The sequence below is a fragment of the Cervus canadensis genome, chromosome 32 (assembly GCF_019320065.1).
Source record: "Cervus canadensis isolate Bull #8, Minnesota chromosome 32, ASM1932006v1, whole genome shotgun sequence".
Classification (NCBI taxonomy): Eukaryota; Metazoa; Chordata; class Mammalia; order Artiodactyla; family Cervidae; genus Cervus; species Cervus canadensis.
In genome coordinates, this window is record NC_057417.1 from 19,972,423 (window position 1) to 20,000,216 (window position 27,794).

The 27,794-nt window shown below is 42.0% G+C and overlaps 1 pseudogene; it reads right to left on the reverse strand.

The window, feature by feature from the left end:
- Positions 1-14,612: 14,612 nt before the first annotated feature.
- LOC122433281 lies at positions 14,613-15,640 on the reverse strand (annotated as a pseudogene).
- Positions 15,641-27,794: the final 12,154 nt, after the last annotated feature.

Consider the following 27,794-nt stretch of genomic DNA (forward strand, 5'->3'; position numbering starts at 1 on the left):
ATTCCAAACCAAAACAGATGCTGCTGGCCAGTCGCTGAGAATCTAATCTGCACTTTTTTAATGTCAAAAAGGCAAAAATAACCTGTTTCTTCTTCCCTTCTCCAGCCCACCCTCAGCCTACTCGCCATCCTTTCCCTGGCATTCGTAAAATGGCCCATCAGTCCCCTCGAAGTGGGCCTTAGTATAACCCCCATCCCTCGCAAAGGCTGTGTTACCATCTCTCTGCCCCACCTCCAGTCAGGGAACAAGTGTGGGGTGGGGGGGGTGGGGGGCGGGGCGGTGCGGCAAAGGGGAGGAGGGGGAGCCTTGTGTCCACCTGCACTCAAGAGACCTGGGGTCTGTCTATTCAGGCCCCTACATGTACAAATGGGTGACCTTGGGAGAGTCACTTAACCTCTCTGGGTGTGTCTTCACGCAGGAGCAACCCCGCCCTGCCTGCCTCTCAGGGGCAAATGACATAATTTGGCATTATAGAGGTGAAAGAGTCAGAGTTTCTGCCTCGAAGAGCTCTCAGCCCACTGGAAGGAGAGGCACAAATAACAGCTCCAAGAACTAAGCAGAGGCTGGAGCCTGGGCTTGAGACCCAAGAGGAAGGGGTTCATTCCCATCCTTTGGTTCAGAGACTGTGTCATGGAGGGTGCCATGTGAAGGTCAAGAAAGGCTACTCCAGAATCAGATGCTTTATGGATTTGACTCCGGATGTCACACCTCCTGAGTGACCTTGAGCAGATTCCCTAACCTCCTTCAGCAGTCTCAGTTTCTCCATCTGAAACAGCGTCTGACCCACCTCATGATGTTATAAGAACAGAAAGCCTTCTGCACCTCATCCAAAGTGTAGCAAGTGCTTAATAATATTACCTGGCATGTACGAAAAGTGAGCCCACACAGAGGACTGCAGATGCAAGATATGAACAGACATATTCTAGACATCATTTGAGCAAATGGATCAAGCTGTGCCTGAATCCCTTAACCTTTTATAAGTTCCCTTTCCCAATTAAGTCAATGCATTTGAGTTGGATTTCTGGCATTTACACCTGAAAGAGTTCTGACTGGTACACCTGCCAGGAAGGAGACAGGACCACAGGCCCTTCCAAGGTGCAAGATGCACACAGTAAAGAGGGACTGAAGTGCTGAACTCAGAATAAAGTCCAAACTCCTTAGTAAGATGGGAAAGATCTTCTGGTCTGTCCTGCCCTAAAGGGTCTACAGAACATGATGGAGTCAGCCCAGAGAACCTTTGCTCCATGGTTCTCCAGATGTCTCAGTGATGCTTTCTCACTGTAAAAGTGCACAGCACTGCTCACTTACCCTAGAGGATGTACCACCACCCGGGTTCAACAATTACCATCAGTCAGGACTTTCTGGTGGACCAGTGGTTAAGAGTCTGCCTTGCAATGCAGGGGACACTTGTTCGATCCCTGGTCCGGCAAGATTCCACATGCTGCAGGGCAACTAAGCCCATGCACCATGACTACAGAAGTCCGAACACCCGAGAGCATGTGCTCTACAACAAGAGAAGTCACTGCAATGAGAAGCACATACACCAAAACTGGAAAGTAGCCCCAGCTAGCCGCAACTAGGGAAAGCCTTCAAGCAGCAATGAAGACTCAGCACAGCCAAAAATAAATTATATAATAAATAAAAATTTAACAGACTTCCCTGGTGGTCCAGTGGTTAAGACTCTCTGCTGCCAATGCGGGGCGCATGGGTTTGATCCCTCGTCAGGGGACTAGGATCCCACATGCTGTGTGGTGCAGCCGAAAAATAAAAATTGAAAAATAAATAAAATAATCTTTAAAAAATAAAAATAAAGGTCTTAAAAAATTTTAAAACCAAAAACCCAGTTACCCAATTACCATCAACTCGGAAGCAACAGTTAGAACTGGACATGGAACAATAGACTGGTTCCAAATTGGGAAAGGAGTACGTCAAGGATGTATATTGTCACCCTGCTTATTTAACTTATATGCAGAGTACATCATGAGAAACGCTTGGCTGGATGAAGCACAAGCTGGAATCAAGATTGCCAGGAGAAATATCAATAACCTCAGATATGCAGATGACACCACCCTTGTGGCAGAAAGTGAAGAAGAACTAAAGAGCCTCTTGAAGAAAGTGAAAGAGGAGAGTGAAAAAGTTGGCTTAAAGCTCAACACTCAGAACACTAAGATCATGGCATCCAGTCCCATCACTTCATGGCAAATAGATGGGGAAACAGTGGAAATAGCGGCAGATTTTATTTTTTTCAGCTCCAAAATCACTGCAGATGGTGACTGCAGCCAAGAAATTAAAAGACGCTTACTCCTTGGAAGGAAACTTATGACCAACCTAGACAGCATATTAAAAAGCAGAGACAATACTTTGCCAACAAAGGTCCGTCTAGTCAAGGCTATCCAGAAGTCATGTATGGATGTGAGAGTTGTACTATAAAGCAAGCTGAGTGCCAAAGAATTGATGCTTTTGAACTGTGGTGTTGGAGAAGATTCTTGAGAATCCCTTGGACTGCAAGGAGATCCAACCAGTCCATCCTAAAGAAGATCAGTCCTGAGTGTTCATTGGAAGGACTGATGCTGAAGCTGAAACTCCAATACTTTGGCCACCTGATGTGAAGAACGGACTCATTGGAAAAGACCCTGATGCTGGGGAAGATTGAAGGCAGGAGGAGAAGGGGACGACAGAGGATGAGATGGTTGGATGGCATCACTGACTCAATGGACATGAGTCTGGTTAAACTCCAGGAGTTGGTGATGGACAGGGAGGCCTGGCATGCTGCAGTCCCTGGGATCGCAAAGAGTCAGACACGACTGAGCTACTGAACTGAACTGAACTGAACTGGGACTTCCCTGGTGGTTCAGTAGTTAAGAAGTCACCTTCCAATTCAGAAGACATGGGTTAGATTCCTGGTCAGGGAACTAAGATTTCATATCATGGGGCAACTAAGCCTGTGTATCACAACTACTGCATCCATGTGCCACAACTAGAGAGAAGCCCTTGCTCTGCAATGAAAGATCCCACGTGCTGCAACTAAGATCTGACGCAGCCAAAAATAAGTAAATATTAAAAAGAAACAAACAACAAAGAAACAGTTACCAACACATAAGCAGTACTGGTTCATTCAGTCTTCCACATTATTTTCTTGGAATCTATTAAAAGAAATCCTAGACAGAATAGCATTTCAACTTAAGTACTACTGTATTTATTTCTAACAGATAAAGAATTTTTAACTCAGAGTTTTTAATAAAATTGCATTAACTTTACAGATTGATTTGAGAAGGATATTAAGACTTCCATCCATGAATGTAGTATATTTTTCCATTTATTTGTCTTTTATATCCTTCAATATAATTTTCTCTGTAAAGTGTATCATTAGATTTCCCTTCATAGGTGTATTATATTTTTGTGGCTATTTTGAATGGATTCTTCTCATTTGAGTTGTAACCTTATTTTATTTCCTTTTATTTAAAAAATATGTATTTATTTTATTTATTTATTTGCCTGTGCCAGGTCTTACTAACAGTTGCAGCACATGGGAATTTCAGTCTTCATTTCAGCTTTTAGTTGTAGCCTGTGGAATCTTTAGCTGTGACATGTGGGATCTAGTTCCCTGACCATGGATGGAACCTGGGCACTGGGAGTACAGAGCCTTAGCCACTACAGCATTACTTAAAAAATAAAATAAACTTTATTTCCATACAATAAAATGCATCTTTATTTCCATACAATATAACACACTCTGTTTAAGTACAATACATGGGTCAATTAGTTTTGACAAATGCATATACCTATATAATTACCAGGCTTCCCCAGTTGATCATCAGTAAAGAATCTGCCTGAAAAAAAAAAAAAAAAAAAAGAATCTGCCTGCAATACAGGAGATGAAGGTTCAATCCCTGGGTCAGGAAGATCCCCTGGAAGATGGCATGGCAACCCACTCCAGTATTCTTGCCTGAAGAATCCCATGGACAGAGGAGCCTGGCAGGCTACAGTCCTCCAGGTTGTAGAGAGTCAGACACAACTGAAACGACTTAGCAAGCGTATGCATGTAATTACCACTACAATCGAGATATGATTATTTCCATCACTCCCAAAAGTTCACACACTTCTACAGTCAATTCCCACCCTCAGACCCCAGCAACCACTGATATACTTTCTGTCAGTATAGATTAGCTTTGCCTGTTTTAGAATGTTCCATACAGATGAAATCATACAGTATGGGTCGGGCTTCTTTCATTCATTTCATGAGAAACCTATATGCGGATCAAGAAGCAACAGTTAGAACCCTGAATGGAACATCTGATTGATTGAGGACTGAGAAAGGAGTAAGACAGGGCTGTCTGCTGTCACCCTGTTTGTTTAATCTATATGCCGAGAACATCATGAGAAATGATGAGGTACAAGCTGGAACCAAGATAGGCCCAACAAACATCAACAACCTGAGATATGCAGAGGACACTACTCTAATGGCAGAAAGCAAAGAAGAACTGAAGAACCTCTTGAAGAGGGTGAAGGAGGAGAGTGACAAATCCAGCTTCAAACTAAACATTAAAGACACTAAGATCATGGCATCCAGCCCCATTACTTCATGGCAAATAGAAGGAGAAAAGGTGGAAGTAGTGACAGATTTCCTCTTCTTGGGCTCTAAAATCACTGTGGAAGGTGACTGCAGCCATGAAATCAGAAAATGATTGCTTCTTGGCAGGAAAGCTATGACAAACCTAGACAATGTGTTGAAAGCAGACATTACTCTGCTGACAAAGGTCTGTATAGTCAAGGCTATGATCTTCCCAGTGGTCACGTACGGTTGTGACAACTGGACCATAAAGAAGGCAGAGCACCGAAGAATTGATGCCTTTGAACTGTGGTGCTGGAGAAGACTCCTGAGAGTCCCTTGGACAGCAAGATCAAACCAGTCAATCTTAAAGGAAATCAACCCTGAATACTCATTGGGAAGGACTGATACTAAAGGTGAAGCTCCAATATTTTGGTCACCTGATGTGAACAGCTGACTAATTAGACAAGTCCCTGATGCTGGGAAAGACTGAGGGCAGAAGGAGAAGAGGGCATCAGAGGATGAGATGGCTGGATGGCGTCACCAATGCAACAGACATGATTGTCTAAAAAACACAATCCAAAAGTAAATTGTTTGTTTTTTAAATATATTTATTTTTTAATTGAATGATAATTGCTCTACAGAATTTTGTTGTTTTCTGTCAGCAAAATTGAGGGAAAGAGATTCAAGAGGGAGGGGACATATGTATACCTATGGCTGATTCTTACTGATGTTTCAGGGAAAACAACAAAATTCTGTAAAGCAAAAGTGAATCCTAACATCATCAAAAGTAGAACAACCAGATATTATATGCCTCCTATAAAATAATACAGTAATGTGTAGCATCACCTTTGCAGTATTCTTGTCAAAATCATCATTGTCATTACCACCACCAAGAAACTAATCAAGCCTCTAGATTTAACTTCCCTGGTGGCTCAGCTGGTAAAGAACATGCCTGCCAATGCAGGAGACACAAAAGATGCAGGTTCAATCCGGGGTTGGGACGATCCCCTGGAGAAGGAAATGGCAACCCACTCTAGTATTCTTGACTGGGAAATCCCAGGGACAGAGAAGCCCAGTGGGCTACAGTCCATAGGGTCTAAAAGAGACAGACATGACTGAGCACACACCCATACACGTGCATATATATATATATATGATCTTAGTTCCCTGACTAGGGGTTGAACCTGTGTCCCCTGTACTGGAAGGCAGATTTTTAATCACTGGACCCCCAGGGAAGTCTCCCACATAAATCTTTAAGTAAAGAGGTGCCTGGGTTTCATTTGCAAGAAGTTACTCTGATAGCCTGGACCCTGCCCCTGTGACCCCCAGGCCTTCTCACAGTTGTGGTCCTCACCCACCTGCAGACTCTGCCCTGACCCACATTCAGGAGCCATTCTGGTTTTAAGTGGGAGGCCCCTAAGGAGGCCTTGTGCATAGGCTCAGACTTAAGCCAACCTTGCTGGCTACTTCTCACCAGCCATCTACTCAAGTGACCTTCCCCAGCTTTATGAGATGACCACTGCTCCAATTTGATGGAGAAAAGAGGTGAGAACTCTTTCAACCCCTCTGCTCCCACCAGTGACCACATCTTCATCTCCTATAAACAATCACAGATCATCATCACAGAGGGGGTGTCCTCCTGCGGTCCGAGGTTAATTCTTCCCTCTTGGGACACATTCCTTCCCACTTCCTCAGTGACCTCACTCCATCGTTTAACCCCCTTCTCCTGCACTGCCACGTTCTCCTCTCCACAGACCCTCTCTCTTTAGTATCTAAAAACAGGCTGAGGTCCCCTGTGTCTTTGGGGGAACCTCTCTCCACTTAGCGACCTCAAACCACTTCCCCATCTCTGTCTTACTTCACAATCAAGTTACTTGAAAGAGCTGTTTACACTTGTTGAATCCACTTCCGCATCTCCTACTTAGTCTCACGGGTCTGTCTTCTGTCCCCACCTTCCCACACAGATGTGTCCCTGCCGTGACCACCAATAATCTCCTGGTCATTACATCAAAGGAGCCTGCTACTGACCACTCCCTCCCTCTGGAATCTTTCCTTTCTTTGGTGTCTGGGCCTCATTGTCTCCTAATTGGACTTCCCCGATGGCTCAGCAGGTAAAGAATCTGCCTGCAATGCAGGAGACACAGGAGACTCAGGAGACTCGGGTTCAATCCTGGGGTTGGGAAGATCCCCGGAAGAGAAAAATGGCAACCCACTCCAGTATACTTACCCGAAAAATCCCATGGACAGAGGAGACTGTCAGGCTACAGTCCAAAGGATCGCAGAGAGTCAGACATGAGTTAGCGACCACCCATGCATGCACGTCTCCTAATTTCTTCTTTGCACTGCAGCTTTCTCTCAGGGCTCTGCACGGTGTCTCTCCCTTTGTTTAACATGCTGTCTGTAGGCTGCTCCCCAAGACACCACCTCTTCTCCCAAACTCCCTATACCGTCTCTTTCACATCCGCAACTTCAAATTAAAAAAAAAAAAAATATATATATATATATATTTAATTTGCTGCACCAGGCCTTAGTTGCGGCACGAGGCCCCCTGCATCGGGAGTGAGGCGTTTTAGCCACTGTACCACCAGGGAAATCCCTGCAACTTCACACTTTGACAGGCCCCAGTCTCTGTGGCCTCGTCCTGTTGCCTGTGCTCCCTAGTTTCAACTACCAACTCCATGGCTCAACCAGTATGTCCCACTAGAACCTCAAGGAGAGGTTCACAAGAGGACGAAGTCTTGACCTTGAATCTCTGCCTTTCGATCCATGCCCACCGTCACCTCCCCAGTTGTGTTGCTTGGACCATCGTGCTAGCTCCTTGACCAATCACCTTCCTCTGATTTATCTTTCACAGCATCACTAAAGTCAGGTGATACTGTCATAGTACGATCCCTGGTCATTCTATGCCTACTCTATGCCTACCTTACAAAACTTTACCAGGTCCTCAATGCTTCCTCGAAAAAGGTGAGACTACCTCAGGATGGCAGACTTCCTTGGTGGCTCAGATGGTAAAGAATCTGCCTATCCCTGGGTGAGGAAGATCCCCTGGAGAAGGGAAGGGCAACCCACTCCAGTATGCTTGCCTGAAGAATTCCACGGACAGAGGAGCCTGGCGGGTTGCAGTCCATGGGATCGCAATGAGTCATACACGACTGAGGGACTAACACTTTCACTTTTCAGCATGGCATCCAAAGTCCTTCATGATCTTCCCCATCCACACTTCTGGCTCATCAGTTCAGTTCAGTTCAGTCGCTCAGTCATGTCCAACTCTTTGCGACCCCATGGACTGCAGCACACCAGGCTTCCCTGTCCATCATCAACTTCCAGAGCCTACTCAAACTCACGTCCATCGCGTTGGTGATGCCATTCAACCATCTCATCCTCTGTCGTCCCCTTCTCCTCCTGTCTTCAATCTTTCCCAGCATCAGGGTCTTTTCCAATGAGTCGGTTCTTCGCATCAGGTGGCCCAAGTGTTAGAGTTTCAGCTTCAGCATCAGTCCTGGCTCATCATCCAAGCTCAACATCCTCCCTCATTCCTCTGGTCCAGGGGCTGAGCCTTCAGATATCTACAAGGAGAGGAGTGGAGGTGGGTGCTCTGGTTACCTCTTGTGGAGAAAACCATTCCAAATTTTTTTTTTTTTTCAAAATTTTATGACTTAAAATGACAACTGCAGGACTTCCCTGGTGGCACAGTGGCTAAGACTCCATGCTCCCAATGCAGGCAGCCCAGGTTTGATCCCTGGTGAGGGAACTAGATGCCACATGCTGCAACTAAGACCCAGCACAGCCAAATAAATATATGTTAAAATGACAACTGCTTTATTATCTCTCATTATTTTACGGTTTTGAGACAGTGTCCCAAGAGAAAGCACTCAAGAGGCTAGGCCCGTGACTGGTGCAGGGTTATTTCCACAGCATTCTGTTAGTTAAGCAGCCCTGATCCCAGGGGAGGGAAAATTAATGCCTCCTTTTGATGCAGAGAGTTACAAAGAATTTTCAGCCATCTTTAAGCCACCACAAAGACTAGGGGGTCACACACCTCGCTGATGCAGGCCAGGTAATTTCTAATAGGGATGGAAGAATTGTGGCTGCCCTAGCCCTTTGTCACCTGGAGGGGCCAGGGTAGCCAAACCTTCTGTTAGAAATATGGATTTTTAAGTGAAAGCTGCAGATCTCTCAGTATTGGCAACCAATTCAAAAATTTCTAAAAATATTACATGAGCAAAACTAAATATATCTTTGGTTTGGATGTGGTTTTTTCTGGCCAACAATATTTTTGGACTCTATTCTCTGCCCTCAGCACAGGCTTGAAATCTCTTACTCCTTGTTTGCTACCAAATTCTTCTGTACCCTACTTATCTTTTAAGACTCAGGTCAAAATTTCCTTCTCTGTGGGAACTATAGTCAATGTCTTGTAATAACCTATGATGGAAAATAATCTGAAAAATAATGTATGTGTGTATGCATAATTGAATCACTTTGCTATGCAATGGAAACATTGTAAGTCAACTATACTTCAGTAAAATATGCATATTTAAAAAACAAAAAGAAATTTCCTTCTCTGTGAAGCCGTCCCTCACACTCCCTGCCCCCATACAGCCATTCCCCAGATGATCTCTTCTCTGTGTCAGTGGCCCCTGGTGAGTCCCTCTATCTCGTTAATTAGTACTTTAGATAGTAATTATTTTAGGTCCAGCTTCTCCATCAGACTGCTGGGCACAGGGCCCAACACGTGATGGGCATTCAATAAACATAAACCCTTCTTTCTTTGCCAACACTGGTAATCAACCACCACCTCTTGTCCACGCCACTGTCACCAATTTCCTTTCTGACTGATTCATCCTCTGTCCCGACTGTCATTACAGGAAGTCCTCTACGTATGAACCTTCAAGTTGCAAACTTTCAAAGATGCGAACACGAGGTTACATGTCCAATCACGTAAGTCAGTTCACATGAAGTGGCAGCTTGCCCTCTGTCTCCTATTGCTGACGATCCTTCAGCTCTACCATCTCCCACCTCCTTCCCCTCCTCCAGTCAGTAACTCTTCCTGCCTCAATGCCACCCCCTGGATGCCAGCTGCTGTACTGTCCTCCTGTACTTTTCAAGGTACTGTAGTAGAAAATTAGACATGTTTTACTTTTTGTGTTTGTATTTTATGCTTTGTGTGAAAAATATTATAAACCTAATACTGTACAGTACTCTGTTGTTGTTCATCGTCAGTTGACTCTTTGTGATCCCATGGACTGTAGCTCTCCAGGCTCCTCTGTTCATGGGAGTTCCCAGGCAAGAATACTGGAGTGGGTTGCCATTTCCTTCTCCAAGGGATCTTCCTGGACCTGCATCTCTTGCGCTGGCAGGCAGATGCTTTACCACTGAGCCACCAGGGAAGCCCATAGCTGATTGTATTAGTTGAATTACCTAGGTTAACTTTGTGGTATTTATGAACAAAACTGGACAAAACGCTCTTGGAATGGAATTCATTCATATGTAGGGGACTTACTGTACTCTAGTTCAAACCCTTTTCACTTCTGCCCAGAATGATTCCAAGAGTCTCTAACAAGTCTCCCCAACTCCATCTCCTCTGTTGCCCCCAAACCCTGCCCCTCACCCAGACTCCTCCCTAATGCACAGATCTGACCATGTCAATCCCTTACTCGAACTTTTTTTTTTTTTTTCTTACTCGAACATTTTAAGATTGCTCCTTTATTCTTCTGTATAAAATTCAAACTTCACGGACTGGGTTAATGGATGGAGATTTAGTGCCTGTTCAGCCCAACTGGTTCAGGGGTGGAAGCAGGGCCATTTAAGGTCTGCCTTGGCTCTTTCTCTGGTTGCCATTTCTGTTACTATGTGGGGCAAGCCTTCCTGCGAATGAAGCCAACAGGCAGAAACCATGTGGAAATGAGAAGTGTGGGAGAGAGAGACAGAGAGAGATACAGAGGGAGAGAGAGAATGACTTTGTTGAGCCCCCTCAATCTCGTTGTGCCTTATGTACATCCCAGGCTTTCCCAGTTCTGAGAGTCAAGGTGAGATCAACAGCCCGCTAGTTAACACTTGGGGGCCTGGTTTGACTGGTCTGAAAAGCAGAATTGATCCGCACATAAAACAAGGACATTCATCAAAGAAGTATCACACTGTATATTCCAAGTATTCCAACCATGCTGCATTCTCAGGGAACCACACCCACCACTGATCCACTTCCATTTTGGAATTGGCAAACCAAGCTCACCACATATGACCTATAGGGAGAATTTTATCCCAAAGCCTGGTCAGTCCCAGGTAGGATCTCTCCACGTGATACAAGTCCTTCCTATAGCTTACCTTGGGAGCTCTGCAATTGCATCTTGGGACATTAATACTTAGAAGGGATCTTTGTCCAGCTGCTCCTTTTTATGGGTAAAGAAATCAAGATCCAGAGATCACCATTAATTTAGATAGTGTCTGAACAAAATCCTTGGTATGGATTTCCACAGTACAACGTTACCAAGTTTGAGAGAAGATCCTTGTCTCTTTTTCACACCCTTTTTGTGTGTCGCAGCTTAAGACACAAAACAAATAGTCATTCGGTCTTTAGACATTTTCAAAGACCCATAAGGTATCCTGCTTCCTTTCTTATGGTAAAGAAAACCAAATAGGGAAAGAAAAGGGGCTGTACTAGCTAGTGAGTAAAAATTTTTTTCACTTCATATGTGGCTATTTGTGAACTCATTTTCTTTCATCCATGTCCAGATTTTGCTCTCATATTTATACCACATCAGAACATCTAATTGAAACTATAAGCAAATAATCTGTCTTTATTATCTGGTTTTTTGGGTTATAAGTTACAGAAACCACCTTAAATCAATGTAAGAAAAAAAAAAAAAAAAAGGGAGGAATTTAGGGGTTCACACCACTGATTAAATGATGCTATCAAGATTATCAGGATTAAAAAAAAGATCAAGCAAAGATGACCACCAGATCTCCAGGTTTAAAACCTACCAGATGAGCAACCCCAGAAAAAGAAGAGATTCTCTTTCCCAGCAAACGTCATGAACAGATTCTCATTGGACCAACTTGGGTCACTTGCCCATCTTTGCACCAATCTCTGTGGCCAGAGGGATGGAATAGACGGAGTGGCCAAGCTTCTGTCAAGTGCCCACTCTTCAGGCCAGGATGGTGGAGTCAATCAGGGCCAAACCACTGGGATTGAAAATACAGGCTTAGACCAATCATTTAAAATAGAATGGGAGGATTTCCCTGGTGGTTTGGTGTTAAGAACCCTCCTTGCTATGCAAGATCCCCAGTTGGGGAACTAAGATTCCACATGCTAGACAACTAAGTAATTGTCTTAGTCAACTTAGTAGACAACTAAGCCTACTGCAACGAAAAATCAACAACAGATTCCCACATGGCATAACAAAGATCAAGATCCCACATGATGTAATGAAGATCCTGCATGATGTAACCAAGATCTTGCATGATGTAAAGATCTTACCTGATGTAATAAAGATCTTGCATGATGTAATGAAAATCTTGCATGATGTTATTAAAGATTTTGCATGATGTAATGAAAATCTTGCATGATGTATGAAAGATTTTGCATGATGTAATAAAGAACTTGCATGATGTAGTGAAGATCTTACATGTTGTAGCTAAGACTCAACACAAACAAATAAATGAATAAATATTTTAAAAAATAAAATAGAAACGAATATTGGAAGGCAAATATCATGACCGCTACAGTTTCCCAAGTAAAATCAGGGCAGAAGAAAGACTAGTGTTCAGCAGGCAAACATACAGACTAAACAGCAATGATATAGCTACTGTCACCAAATCACCTATGTTTCTGATGATATAGGAGCCATATGGTAAGTAAATATTAGGGTAATAAGATTTTGAATGGTAGTTACCAAGGTTTTTATGTTCTTCTATGCGTTGCTGAAAAGCATGAGCCATTTTCCATGGCTAGAAGGCAGGATATATACTAATCCCAGTATTTTAAAGCTGGAAAGAACCATTTTATTTGAAGAAACTGAGGACCTAAGAGTGAAATAGTCTCTGGAATCACCCAATAAGGTAGTGACAGAGTCTAGTATCCAGGCTGGTGATTTTTCTCACTATATTCCAGCTGTTTCTGATGGTACAGGAGATACCTATTGTTTCTGCCTGACTGTTGTCTATCCTCTCTGCTCTATAATAGGAACTAGAATTTCCTTAGTGATTTCCTTAGGAAGTCTGTAGTGATGGTATGATTGTTGCCTAACAACCTCCATTTCACTCCAAATGACTAGCCTAACTCAATCAGGGAAATGCTATTCCCGTGCCAGTAACTGGTTCAAAGATGGAGATTTGCCATAAACTGGCCAATGAGACCAGAAGAAGTCATTAGTGAGTGTGTTGTGTAAAGATGTCCTTGCTCATAAAAAAAAAAGATACACCTGTGATCACTTCCTTCCAAAACTTCTGATGATTATCTGTTTTATTATAGCCACCCTACCAGATGCAAATGGAATCTCATTGTTCTTTTCATTTGGATTTCCCTGATGATGAATGATTTATCTTTCCACGTGCTCATTGGCCATTTATATATTTTCCTTGGAGGAATTTCTTTTCAGATCTTATATCTACTTTCAGTTGAGTTGTATTTTTAATACTGAGTTGTAGGCGTTCTTTACATATTTTGGATATGATTCTTATGTAAGATGTATGATCTGCAAATATTTTATTTTGTGAGTTGTTTTTCATTTTCTTGGTGGTAGTTTTTGTCTTTCTAGGACTTTCTCCATTCCATCTACATTATCTAATTTATTGGCATATAATTGTTCATAGTTTTCCTTTATAATCCTTTTTATTTATGTAGTTAGTAGTCATGTCCCCAAGGTATTTCATAAGAAATTGGAAATTTCTTAATTGAATGGAAGCTGACATAAATCAACAAAAATAGCTTTTGGAAAGCCAGGTACTATGTTTTAAATCTCTTTCATTTTGCTGATAAGAAAAGTTACCTATTAAAAAAACAAACAAACCAAAATCCAGAAGTTAACTAATCAGGTTAAGCAAAAACTTAACCTGTGGCCTGCCCAGAAAAGGCAAATCCAGAGAGACAAAAATTGGATTAGTGGTTGCCAGGAACAGGGAGTCTCAGCAGAAGATAGGGAGTGGCTGCTAATGAGTTTGGGTTTTTTTCTTTTAGATTAAAACATTCTGGTATTAGATAAGTGATGACTGATGCACAAATTTGTGACTATGCTAAGGACCAAAACCACTGAACTGTATACTTAGGTAAACTTTATATAATATATATTTTAATAATAATATATATTTCAATATGCTGTTTTTTAAAAAAAGATTGTATGTGACCATACTCTAATTGTCCTAATTTTAAGGTATTAAACACCATATTTTTCTACCACTCAATGAAAAGAGATAAGGGCTTTCTTGATATCAACTTATTACCCATCTAAAATATAAATCTTTTTTTGGGAATTCCCTGGAAGTCCAGTGGTTAGGACTCTGCACTTTCACAGCCAAGGGCCTGGGTTTGATCCCTGGTTGGGGAACTAAGATTCCACAAGCCACGCAGCATGGCCAATAAATAAATAAAATAAAGGTTTCTAAACCAGAATTATTAAATATATTTTAAAAATTATGAGAAATTATCAATCAGTATAGGAGTTCAATATTTCATTAATTTTAACTCCATCACTCCAGGTGAACCTGATTTGCAATGAAGATTGTGAGATTTCCCAAAGTTTCTCTTTTGTTCCTTCAAACCGTAACAGCTGGTACAGCTTTTAATTTTTGAGAAAAGTGAAAGAAAGTGAAGTCCCTCAGTTGTGTCCAACTCCTTGTGACCCTGTGGACTATAGCCTACCAGGCTCCTCCATCCATGGGATTCAGGCAAGAATACTGGAGTGGGTTGCCATTTCCTTCTCCAGGGGATCTTCCTGACCCAGGGATCGAACCCAGGTCTCCTACATTGCAGGCAGACTCTTTACCCTCTGAGCCACCAGGGAGAGAATTTTTTTTTTTTTTTTTGAGATCGTCACTACAATTTTCTTTTCTTTTCTTTTTCTTTTTTACTTGAAATTTGACAGAATTTTTATTTCACAGTACCCTAATATTGATAAGTGAACAGGCTGTTGAAAATGATGCTCTGAAGTTCTGACATGATACTTAACAGCTGTAAGTTGCTAGGTTACAAGCAAGGTGTACACAGATGGAAATGAACAAGTAATATAAAAAGTTTAGGTAGATAGGAGATTCATATTTCTCCACTGACATATTTACAGCTGGATATAAATTAAAGACCTGCTTGCACACCAAACCCAGGTCCTTTCGGTGGTTCAGTCAAAGAGGTAAGACCTCCAGCTGGCTCACAGGAGAAGCGTCCACTCCTTGGCCCAGGTTTGGGGATTTTGCCAGCCTTGAGTTCATCAATAATTTCTTCAATATCTGTAGGTGTCAGATCCTCATAGTAGTTGTCATTCATTTGAACCACTGGTGCATTTACACAGGCCCCTAAACATTCCACTTCTATAAGAGTGAAAAGTTTGTCAGGTGTAGTCTCTCCAACCTTTATTCCAAGTTTTTTCTGAATGGCTTCCAGTATGCTGGCTGAGTTTCGGAGCATGCAAGGCGTAGTAGTGCAGACTTGAATGTGATACTTTCCAACAGGCTTTCGATTATACATTGTATAAAAAGTTGCTACTTCATACACTCTCATTGGAGGTACTTTTAAAATTTCTGCAACCTTGTTCATAGGAGAGATGGGCAGCCATCCATTCTGTCTCTGGGCTAAAAATCCAGAACTGGAAGCACAGCTGCTGCTTTATGCCCTTCCGGGTAGTTTTTCACAATGGCCTCTATCTTCTATATCCTATATATATATATAGATATATATCTATATCCTCTATAGTTTTCTGGTGTGAAATCAAATGGAGTTTCTGGGTTATTCTCAGGAGTATCTCTGTGCACAAATAAGGATCCTCCAGCTCCATTCTGAACAGCTGTCTTATGCAGATTTCTTATATGTTTTCCCCACTGGGCGGCGAGGCCCGCTGTGCGGGCCCGTAGCGCCGCGGAGAGGAACATGGCTGGCCAAACTGCGGGGCTCCGGGCCACACCGGCACGGTCCCGAGCGGTCGGCACGCACGGCGTGCGCGCACCGGAGTCCAGCCCGCGCGCCCAGGGCAGCGGGGGCGCGCGGGTCACTACAATTTTCTCTCTTCCCTCTGCAGAAGTAAAAAACACCAGCTTAAATTAAAACAACAAAGACTACATATGACAGTTTCCAGACCTAAACATATCTTGGAACTTTGTTAATACAACTATTAATACTACATAACAATATTTTGTATTGGCCTTGTCAACATTCCTCAAACTGATTTTTTCTTGAAGTGTCTATTTCAAAGTCTCAACTAAGAAAACAGAGTATGTTCCCTGAGTCTGGACTCAACCCTCTGATGACTTGGATGTGGGCTAACATCAGTTCAACTCCCTCTCAGGGTCAGGATGATGACTGAAAGAGTGTGAGAAGCAGGGCCTTGGCATCTATCTGAGTCTGAAGTGTCTTTCACAAAATATCCAGATGGTACTCCTGCTCCTTGGCATTTGAAGCATCTCTTTTAAACTTCAGCCACAGAATAGTAAGTAGTTACATTTTTAATGTTTTCACCATTAAGAATTTTTATCTCAAGAGTGTGTTTGACTCTTTCGGACCCCATGGACTACAGGAGCCCGCCAGGCTCCTTTGACCATGGAATTTTCCAGGCAAGAATACTAGAGTGGGTTGCCATTCCCTTCTCCAGGGCATCTTCCTGACCCAGGGATCGAACCTGGGTCTCCTGTATTGCAGATTCTTTACCATCTGAGCCACCAGAATTTTAATTTCAAGAGTAATACATGCTAATTGTATATTAAATTCCAAAAGATACATTAAAAAAAAAAGTCATTTTACCACTAACCCTCCATTCCCATTGCCCTGAGGTAAACAAGGTCAACAATTTGATGTGTTTTCAAAAGAGAAATGTTGAATGGGAAATATAATTTTCACACCTGGCAAAGAATATCTTAAATGTAGATATTTCCCAGAGAGCCAAAGAAAGTCCTGGGCAACTTAAGTATTCAAAGGAAGATGAGTCTAGAAAAAAGAATAAGATGAAACAGCCAATGGGCGGCAAATGGACCTGAGAAATCTTTCGGGGGTGATTCTAAAACCAGATTGTGGTCATGATTGCACAACTCTGGAAATTTACTGAAGTCATTAAATTGTGCACATAAAATGGGTGAATGTAAATTATACCTCAATAAAGTTGGGGTGATTTGTGTGCTTTCATTTTGTTGTTGTTTTGTTTTTTAAGCAGCCAGGAAGATGGGAGGAAAATCACCAGATGGGGACACAGCATGGATGTGAGCAGAGTTCTGTGCTCCTAGCAGCTACCTAGACAACCAGGCAGGCAGAAAAACGGCCCTGTGAGGATGTCCACACCTAATTCCTGGAATCTACGCTCCCTGACACAGATAAAAGGTTTTTATTTGTGTAATTAAGTTTGTGCTGCGCTTAGTCACCTCTGACCCTTTGAGACCCTTTTGGACAGTAGCCACCAGACTCCTCTGTCCATGGGATTTTCCAGGCAAGAATACTGGAGCGTGCTGCCATTTCTTCCTCCGGGGGATCTTCCCACCCAAGGAACAAACTTGCATCTCCTCTGTCTCCTGCATTGCAGGTGGACTGTTTACCCGCTGAGTCACTGGGGAAGCCCATAATTAAGTTTACAGACCTTAAAACAGGGAGATTAGCCTGGATTTTTCAGGTGATTCACAATCGAATCACTTGATTCTTTAAAAGCAAAGAACTTTCTCCAGCTGGAAGCAAGAGCGGTATGGCAGAACGTAGAAATTCCCAGCCCGTACAAGCTTTGGGATGACCCCGCTGTGCGCAAGCGCAGGAGTGAGGCCTCTAGGAGCGCAGGACTCCCCCAGGTAAAGTAGCCAGGAAATAGGGGCCTTAGTCCCACCTACAACCTGAATGAGTGGATTCTTCACTGCGCCTCCCTGCCAGAGTCTAGTCAGCCAACACCCTGACTTCTGCTCAGAAAATTCCAGAATGGAGAAACCAACTGGGCCAATGTGGACTTGTGTACCACAAAGCTGAGAGACCATAGATGTGTTGTCTTAAGTCTCTACGTTTGTAGTCATTTGTTAGGGCAGCAATAGAAAACGAATACAATACCAAAATTATAAATCAGATGTCAGAGCCCACTTCAGACCTTTTAGTGATTTTTTGTGGCCTGAAACTAAATAGAGTCTAAACTCCTTAATGTAGCACGTGTAGCCCTCATGACCTGCCTCTGGACTCATTAGCTGTAGGCTCTTCACCCACCTACAGGTACCCTGATACTTCTCACCTCCCTTCCTCTCCTTAAGATAACTTTCTCATTCTTGTGGACTAAACTGAGGATTTAGTTTAATGGATTTCTGTTCCAGGAAGACTCTCTGGTCTGCGTTCCATAGCACCTGCTGAAAGGTTTCTTCATTATAATACAATAATAATGTGTGCGTGCTAAGTCGCTTTAGTCGTGTCTGACTCTTTGTGACCCTATAGACTGCAGCCTGCCAGGCTCCTCTGTCCATGGGATTCTCCAGGCAAGAATACTGGAGTGGGTTGCCATGTCCTTGCCATGATCCCCCTCCAGGGGATCTTCCTCGCCCAGGGATTGAACCCATGTCTCCTGTGGCACCTGCATAGCAGGTGGATTCTTTACCGATGAGTCACCAAGGAAGTCCATAATAATAATAATAATATAGCATATAATTCCACTTATAAAGTATTACAATGAACCATTTATGTGCATGGATCCCCGTTTAGGTTATAACCTCTTTCAAGGAAGGATCAAATCTTATTCATCTTTGTTTCCCCAGTACCCTCTATACAGTGGATGCCCCATAAATATTGTTTACATGTCCCATTTGGAAGAAAAAGCTTTGGCAACTAATAAAGAAGTTTATTAATCAACAAGTAGGTTAGATCATGAGGGCTGTTCATATGTTCATTCATCTGTAAGGAAGCAAGTGGGAGTTAGGCTGTGTATCCTAGATTAGATTATTTCTATGAAACAGTACTGTTGATCCTCAAACTTTAGAAAAAGCTCCTCAATCCTCCTTGCAGGTAACATTTTATAGGCACTACTGTTGACATTCTCAGCAGAAGAAGATCTCCTTCCTAAATATCTTGGTGTCAGTAGGAAAACCTCACAGCTACCCACATCCACCTAGTTAATCACTTGGATGGTGGCTATGTTGGAAGGGCCTTGATATATGAAATGCCCAGTCAGGTGACTATAAAGTTTCCACACAGTACCTTCACTAAGCTTTGCCCGTAAGTTTTACTAGTGAATATCAAACTAATAGATATTAGAGGCACTTGCCAATCAGTTTTCCTCCTCTCTTTTTAAAAAATATCTATTTTATTTATTTATTTGGCTGTGCTGGGTCTTAGTCACAGCACGTGGTATCTTCACTCTCTAGCTGTGGCATGCCGGCTCTTTAGTTGTGGTATGTGAGATCTAGTTCCCTGACCAGGGGTCAAACCCAGGCCCTCTGCCTTGGGGTGCAGAGTCTTAGCCACTGGACCACCAGGGAAGTCCCCACTTTTCCCTGTCTCTCTCTTTTAAAAAAAGGTTTCTGTCTTGGGTCGCTTTTTTTTTTTTTAATAATTGTATTTATTTATTTAGGGCTGTTCTGGGTCTTTGTTGCTTTGCACAGACTTTCTCTGGTTGCAGCAAACAGGAAGGGCCTACTCTTCATTGCAGTGCGTGGACTTCTCATCGCAGCGGCTTCTCTTGCTGTGGAGCATAGGCTCTAGGCATGTGGGCTTCAGTAGTTGTAGCACATGGGCTCAGAAGTTGAGGCTTGAGGGCTCTAGAGCGTGGACAGGTGCACAGGCTTATCTACTCCGCAGCATGTGGAATCTTCCCAGACCAGGGAGCGAACCTGTGTCCCCTACTTTGGCAGGCAGATTCTTATCCACTGTGCCACCAGGGCAGTCTCCCTCTTCTCTTGATGATTAATGTCAATGACACATTTTTGCAGGTTGCATAACTGGATTCTTATTCTTTAGAATGGATTTCTCTTGGGGAAAAATTCATCCCATATTTGCAAGACCATTCACCATTTTTTATGACCTATTTAGAAAACCACACTTTCTAACTCGGACTTTAACATTGATGAGGCATAGCAGGGTTAGCAATGTTTGTAAAACACCACAAGACCAAGCACAAACCCAGGAAATACACCAAAGATTAAGAGAATACTGATGCTGAGTAATGCTAAAATGAGTGCATATAATCACTAATTCCATCTGTTGGTTCAGATGGAGTTGGTTCATGTGCTTTTTCTTGCTTACAGCTTGGCTTTTCCTATAAGGCTTTATGAGTTGAATAGAGAAAATTATGTGCTTTGACTTGAAATTAAAATTATGTTGTAATATTGCAGCACGTATTCAGAGGCAAATGCTCAAAATGGTCACCATTCATTTCACAGACTGTTGAGAATGGTGACCCCTGAACTGACAAGTATTTAGTTTTCTACACTTTCTCTCACTGGTCCTCTCCTTTCATAAATGAGTTCAGTCTTAAATCTATCACATAACCTAAAAGTGGCTGCACGTGTTGGTAAATGAGCTTCATATTCATGTTTCCAGCACTGCTGAGCCCTTGACAACATCTTCATTTTCTTTAAAATCCACTTAGGATGCTCAAAGATCAGATATAATCCTGATACCCTGAACCTCTACTTTTTCACTCATGCTGCAATCCAATGACATCACTAACACCAACCCAGGAAACAGTACAAATTATCACATTTTCTCTATATTTGTAAATGTCTTCGTCAACATTGAATGTGTAAATGTTTTCTTGCAACACTCTGAAGCTGAGTGACATGATAAAATGCTTTCTTCTGGCAGAAAATCCAATCTTATTATCTTACTTCTCAGAATGTCATGTCTTATATTTACGTCTACAAGCCATTTTGTGTTTATTTTTGTGTCTGGCATGAGGGTATGTTGACAGTTTCCTAATTTCACTGATTCACATGTGGCTGTGGGTGTCCAGCTTTCCCAACACCACTTGCTAAAGAGACTGTCTTTTTCCCATTGTATGTTCTTGCCTCATCTGTTGAAGATTAATTGATCATAGATACATGGGTTTATTTCTGGGCTCTCTATTCTGTTCCATTGATCCATATGTCTGCTTTTGTGCCAATACCAAATGCTGTTTTGATTACTGTAGGTTTGTAGTATTGTCTGAAGTCTGGGAGGGTTATGCCTGCAGGTTTGTTCTTTTTCCTCAGGACTGCCTTGGCAATTCTGAGTCTTTTATGGTTCCATATAAATTTTAGGATTATTTGTTCTAGTTCTGTGAAAAATGTCGTGGGTGATTTGATACAGGCTGCCTTAAATCTGTAGATTGCTTTGGGTAGTACGGCCATTTTAATAATATTAGTTCTTCTAATCCAAAAGCATGGCATGTCTTTCCATTTCTTTGACTCAGCTTCAGTTTCCTTTATCCATGTTTTTTAAAATTAATTAATTAAATAATCTATGGCTGCGCTGGGTCTTCATTGCTGCTTGCAGGCTTTCTCCTGTTGCAGAAAGTGGGGGCTGCTCTGTAGTTCGCGGTGCGGGCTTCTCATTGCAGTGGTTTCTCTTGTTGTGGAGCGCAGGCTCTGGGCCCATGGGCTTCAGTAGTTGCACCTCCTGGATTCTAGAGTCCAGCTCAGTAGTTATGGCACCCGGGCTTAGCTGTACCACATCATGTGGGATCTTTCTGGATTAGGGATCGAACCCGTGTCCCCTGCATTGGCAGGCAGATTCTTTACCACTGAGCCGCCAGGGAAGCCCCTCAATGTTTTATAGTTCCCAGCCTTTCACCTTCTTGGTCAGGTTTATCCCTATGTTATATTTTTTGGATGCATTTTTTTAATGTTTATTTTCGGCTGTGCTAAGTCTTCATTGCCGCAAGCAGGTTTTCTCATGTTGCGGAGAGCGGGGATTACTCTCCAGCTGCGGTTCACAGGCTCCTCGTGTTGTTGGCTTCTCTTGTTGTGGAGCACGGGCTCCAGGTGTTCAGGCTTCAGCAGCCATGGTGCATGACTAAGTCGGGCTTAGCTGCCCCATGGCATGTGGGATCTTCCCAGACCATGGACTGAATTGGCGTCCCCTGCACTGCAAGGCGGGTTCTTAACCACTGGACCACCAGGGAAGCCCTTGGATGCATTTTAAAAGGGACTGTTTTTTTTACTTTCCCTTTCTGATATTTCATTTTTTTTAATTTAAAATTTATTTATTTATTTATTGTACTGCACAGCTTGTGGGGTCTTAGTTTCCTTGCAGATGCTGCTGCTGCTGCTGCTAAGTCGCTTCAGTCATATCCGACTCTGTGCGACCCCATAGACGGCAGCCCACCAGGCTCCCCCGTCCCTGGCATTCTCCAGGCAAGAACAGTGGAGTGGGTTGCCATTTCCTTCTCCAAGGATCAAAGCTGGGTACCCTGCAATGGAAGCACAGAATTCTAACCACTGGACAATAAGGGAATTCCCATGATATTTCATTGTTAGTGTAAAGAAATGCAACAGATTTCTGTATGTTAATCTTGTATCCTGCTACCTTGCTGAATTCATTTATCAGTTCTAGTGGGTTTTGTATGGCATCGTTATTCCTTAGAGATTTATACATTGGAGGAAAAACTATAGAGGCAAGCCAGAAGATGGTTTCATAGCACTCGGTGGTCATTATAATTCCAGAGGAGGGACCAGCCTGGGATTGGACTTCTGGGAATACTGTCAATATTTTATTTCTTGACTCAGGTGATATATTTTTAAAAAATATACATTTCTACAATAAAAAGAAAAAATACTTAGGGAATGAATTAATGGGGCCCAACACAGTTAATGGAAACAGCTCCAGACCAAGAATTTTAGAATACTGGAGCCAGGGAAAATCTTCATAGGTTTTCTAACGATCATGAACCAGAATGGAATTGGATTTCTCGATGCTGACAACAGAAGCCAGAAGACAGAGTTCTGTGTTCAAAATACTAACAACAAATCATTTCCAATCTTCAATTCTCTACCTAAGCTACTGAGTATGAAACTAGAATAGAGACATTTTTAGACATACAAAGTCTCAAAAATGTATCCTTCTGTATCAAGGTACTAGAGAACATACCCACCAAAACAATAGATAAAGCAAGAAAGAGGGAGATATGGAACCCAGGACACTAGGAATCCAAAACAAGAGAGACATGAAGAACACTTCAGATTGAAACTGGTCAGAAGGCTACAGAGAGGTATCTTTTAGAAAACAAAACCAGAGACTTCCCTGCTGGTCTAGTGGCTAGGGCTCTGTACTCCCAATTCAGGGGCCCCAGGTTTGATCCCTGGTAGGGAACTGGATCCCATATGCTGCAACTAAGAGTTTAACTGCTGCAACTAAAGATCCCACATGCTGCAACTAAGACCCAGCATGGCCAAATAAATAAATAAATATTTCTAAAAGAAAAAAAAAATAGAAAAGCTAATGTGTTTGAATGTAATGAGATATTTACACCTCAAGGTGGAGTTAAAGCAGGAGACATAAGAGACACGGGTTTGATCCCTGGGTGGGGAAGATCCTCTGGAGAAGGACATGGCAATCCACTCCAGTATTCTTGCCTGGAGAATCCCCATGGACAGAGGAGCCTGGCGGGCTACAGTCCATGGGGTCGCACAGAGTCGGACTCGACTGAGGTGACTGAGCACACATATAACACAAACAACATAAAACAAACATAAAACAAAACAACGAAAAGAGGACACAATTATTAACTCAGTTGCGGGGGAGAGGGAGGAGCAGGCAGTACAGGAAAGCAGTCATAGTAACTACATGGTTCAACTGTGGCTACCACTTACATAGTTACAGCGATGCAAACTCTGAATACTGATGTAACCAAACCGTGTGTGATACAGCAACATGCGGGAATGAAGGCGGGAAGTCTATGGAAGATGAAGGAATTAAAACCCCAACTTCCAAAATAATAATAGAAAATGCCTAAACGCAAGAACTCAAGAATCAGTAATAGGGGCTACTTAGATTTATTCTATTTAGATACAGAGAGGAAAGAACCAGCTAACAGGGTTGAATCTAGCGCCTCTGGGGAACATAATATGATTGACAAGGGAATCTATTTTTCATAATAAGCCTCATAGAATTCTTAACCATGTGCATATGGAACTTTGAAAAACACACAAACAAACCTAACTGAAATGGAAGAGAATTCTCCCACTTTCTGTATGTCTGCATTTTTATAAGATGTGTGTATATATATGTGTGTGTGTGTGTATATATATATATATATATATATACATATTTTTTTTTTAACCAAAAGATGTTTTACGTAATCAAAAGAAGAGATTGGTTGAAAAATATTTCTGGTCACTGATTGGGTAACCTTCCATCCAGGGACATACATTTCACCTTTATAAATAATTATCTGCAAAGTTGAGGCAGTTTTCAAATATGGCCCCCAAGTGTTTTTTTAATGACTTAAAGCAATATCTATTCTCTTGAGCTTACAATTCTGCAGGTGGTGGAACAGTTCTTCTGAGCCATAAACTCTCTGACTTTCCTCCCATCAAGAGGTAGGGTCGAGGGAAGTTCCCTGTGGCCTGGTGGTTAGGATTCCAGGCTTTCACTGCCATGGCCCGCATTCAGTCCCTGGTCAGGGAACTGAGGTCCCACAAGTCACGCAACGAGGCAAAAAAAGAAAAAAAGGTAGAGGTCTTGTTTCCTTCCCTTAATCAGAGCTGGCTGTAACTGCTTCAACAAATAGTGTGGTGGAAGTGGTACTAGATGACTTCCAAAGATGGGCCATTAAAGGTCATGCAGTTTTCGCCTTGCTCAGTGGAATACTTGCTTCTGGAGTTTGGAGCTTCCAGATAAGAAGTCCAGTTACCCTGCTTCAGTCATGCTGGTAAGGACACCCATAGGCACTGTGGTAGAGCCTGTCCTTCAGCCAGCCCAGCCCAGGCCACAGTCATGTGAGTAAAGAAGGCATCTTGGGGACTTCCCTGGCAGTCCAGTCGTTAAGACTGAGCTTCCAGTTCAGGGAGTGTGGGTTCCACTTCTGGTCAGGGAATCAAGATCCCACATGTCTTGAAGTGAGGCAAAAAAATTTTAAAAGGAAGAAAGAAAAGAAGCCATCCTAGAAGTGGATCCCCCAGTCCCAGCTGTTCCAACCCCAGTCATTAGAGTCATCCCCGGCTGTTCAGGTCATCCAAGATGAGACTCAGACATCATCAAACAGAGTATAGTATAGGCCTTTTCCAAATTACTGACCCACAGAATCAATGAGCATTTTTTTAAAAAAAATGTTTTACACCACTAAATATTAGACTGGTTTGTCACAGAGTAATTGATAAATGAAATAAAAGCTAGTGACCATAGCAGCATATAATTATGTATTAATATACTCAACATGAAGAAGACAATGCCTACAACCACTACAATGCATAAATTAATCACTGAGTGCTAAATTAATGAATACTTATTTCATTGCATGTACTAAATAATTTTCTCTTTACATTCCAATATAGAACTAATATATATAATTTTAACTACCAAGAATATCCAATCAGAAACAAAGAAAAAAAGTCATTCCTTCATCCCTTTTGGATTCTGATGATGATGCAATGGGAGAATATTGAAAGGAACTAAATTGTAAAGAAAATTCTACCAGAGAAGACAGAAGAGCTACTTACTCAGGGATAAACACACAGGACAGGTATAAACCTTTAAGAATACTGTCAGAATGGCTGAAATTGTGAAGCATTCTATAGACAACAAAAAGGGCTTTGAAAGCTTTATCTGGAGTAAGAAGAAGGAAGAGATGGGCCCACTGCCTAGGGTAGATGGTGTAATATTAGCAGATGACCATGAGAAAGCAGAACCTCTCAACTTTCTTTTGGTATGCCTTCTATAAAGAAAATGATGCTTAAGATTTTTAAATGGTTTAAGGTTGTGGTTCAGAGGAAACTGAAGCCCCCAAAGTAAAGAATAATGGTAGGAGAATACTAACGCGATTCAAGTGTTCAAGACCCCAGATTTTGCATGCAGGCCATCCTCAGAATGCTTAAAGATACTGGAGATACAGTTTTGGAACCACTGTAGACAAACCTTGAGAAATTTTAGGAAATAAGAAAAGTACTGGAGATAGGCAAACACTTTCAAGAAGTTTTAAAAAGTGATTTTTAAAATTATTCACCAGTGACTTTGGTACTAATCTCCTGGACCAGGTTCTAGATTCTATACTCTTCAGACAATTCTATCTTCTTCAGAGCACCAAGTAGTGGGGGCAGAGAGAACTACTCATGTTAAACAAAGCTCATTTCCTTTTTTCATAGGGTTATGATAGGGTTAACACACTGTGAGACAGGGGGACCCTTTAGCAATTGAATTGCTTTCTACCTTGATTTCAAGGAAGAAGCACAGTGTTTCAGGACACCCCTGCAGATCATAGAAAGGAACCTGGGCACAAGTTCAGGAATCTGGTGGGTCTGTAGTAGTTTGAATGTTAATCTAATTAAATGTTTATTTTGGTGATGTCAGAAAAAGGACCTATGAAAATTCACTCCTATTTAAAAGCAATAAAGAATCCAGCAAAAATTGTCAGAATCAACTTTTTTAAAAAACTCTTTAAATGAACCGAAGGTTAACAGCAACTTGAAGAATGCTGATTCAAGAAAAATGGCAGAATCTTGGTGGAAACAGTGAACTCTGTGACATTTTAATTCACCCGAGTCCTGTCCCCTATCCTCCAGCTCTGTTGCTACCTTGTAAAGTAACTCACATTTCCAGTGCAACCTGGCAGACACTGGAGGGAACAGAAAGGAGCTGGAGGTCTTGCCAAGTTTTTAATTTACTTTAATTGAAGTAACAGTTGAATTACAATATTGTTTACCCTATACAGCAGAGTGACTCTATTATACATATATATATATACATATTTTAAATATATATATATATATTCTTTTAAATATTCTTTTCCATTATTATTTATCAAAGTTCTTTCCAAGTCTTATTTCCAAAGAATTGTCATCATTGGCATTGTCTTGTGGTTCCTTGGGAGACCCAGCTTACAAGGCTATCTGTACTTGACTTCACTTGGAACTTGCTCAGTGTGAAAAATCCTCTTCTCAGGGGACATTTGTCAAAAACACTTAAAGGTAAGTGTTTTAACTTTGCAGCCACCTAAGGTAGTAGGTAGCTGTTGGGGCAAAAAACAGACTAACCAAAAAGCTTTAGAGGAAATGCTAGGGGAGATCAAACCCTCTGAGATGATGGTGTGAGGAGCTCTTATATGCCCATTCCCCAGAATAACAAGCAAAATTGATGAAAGTAATTTTTTTAAAAACTTAGTTTCTGGAAATTGTTCTAATGGCACATAGCCAATGAACAAACATTTACTCAAGAAAATCTACTAAAGTTGTTAAAACTAGGAGGAGTCTGTGGCATTTGGGCCTAACTAATTCCCTCACAATTGCACTCATTTCACACACTGGCAAGGTAATGCTCAAAATTCTCCAAGCCAGGCCTCAACAGTACATGAACATTGAACTTCCAGATGTTCAAGGTGGATTTAGAAAAGGCAGAGGAACCACAGATCAAATTGCCAACATCCGCTGAATCATCAAAAAAGTGGAAGGGTTCCAGAAAAACTTCTGCTTTATTGACTATGCCAAAGCCTTTGACTGGGTGGATCACTACAAACTGTGGAAAATTCTGAAAGAGATGGGAATACCAGACCACCTGACCTGTCTCCTGAGAAATCTGTCTGCAGGTCAAGAAGCAACAGTTAGAACTGGACATGAAACTACAGACTGGTTCCAAATTGGGAAAGGAGTATGTCAAGGCTATATATTGTCGCCCTCTTATTTAACTTATATGCATACATAATAAGAAACACTGGACTGGATGAAGCACAAGCTGGAATCAAGAAATATCAATAACCTCAAATATGCAGATGACACCACACTTATGGCAGAAGGTGAAGAAGAACCAAAGAGCCTCTTGATGAAAGTGAAAGAGAAGAGTGAAAAAGGTGGCTTAAAGCTCAACATTCAGAAAACTTAAGATCATGGCATCTGGTCCCATCCCTTCATGGCAAATAGATGGGGAAACAATGAAAACAGTGACAGACTATTTTTGGGGGGGGCTCCAAAATCA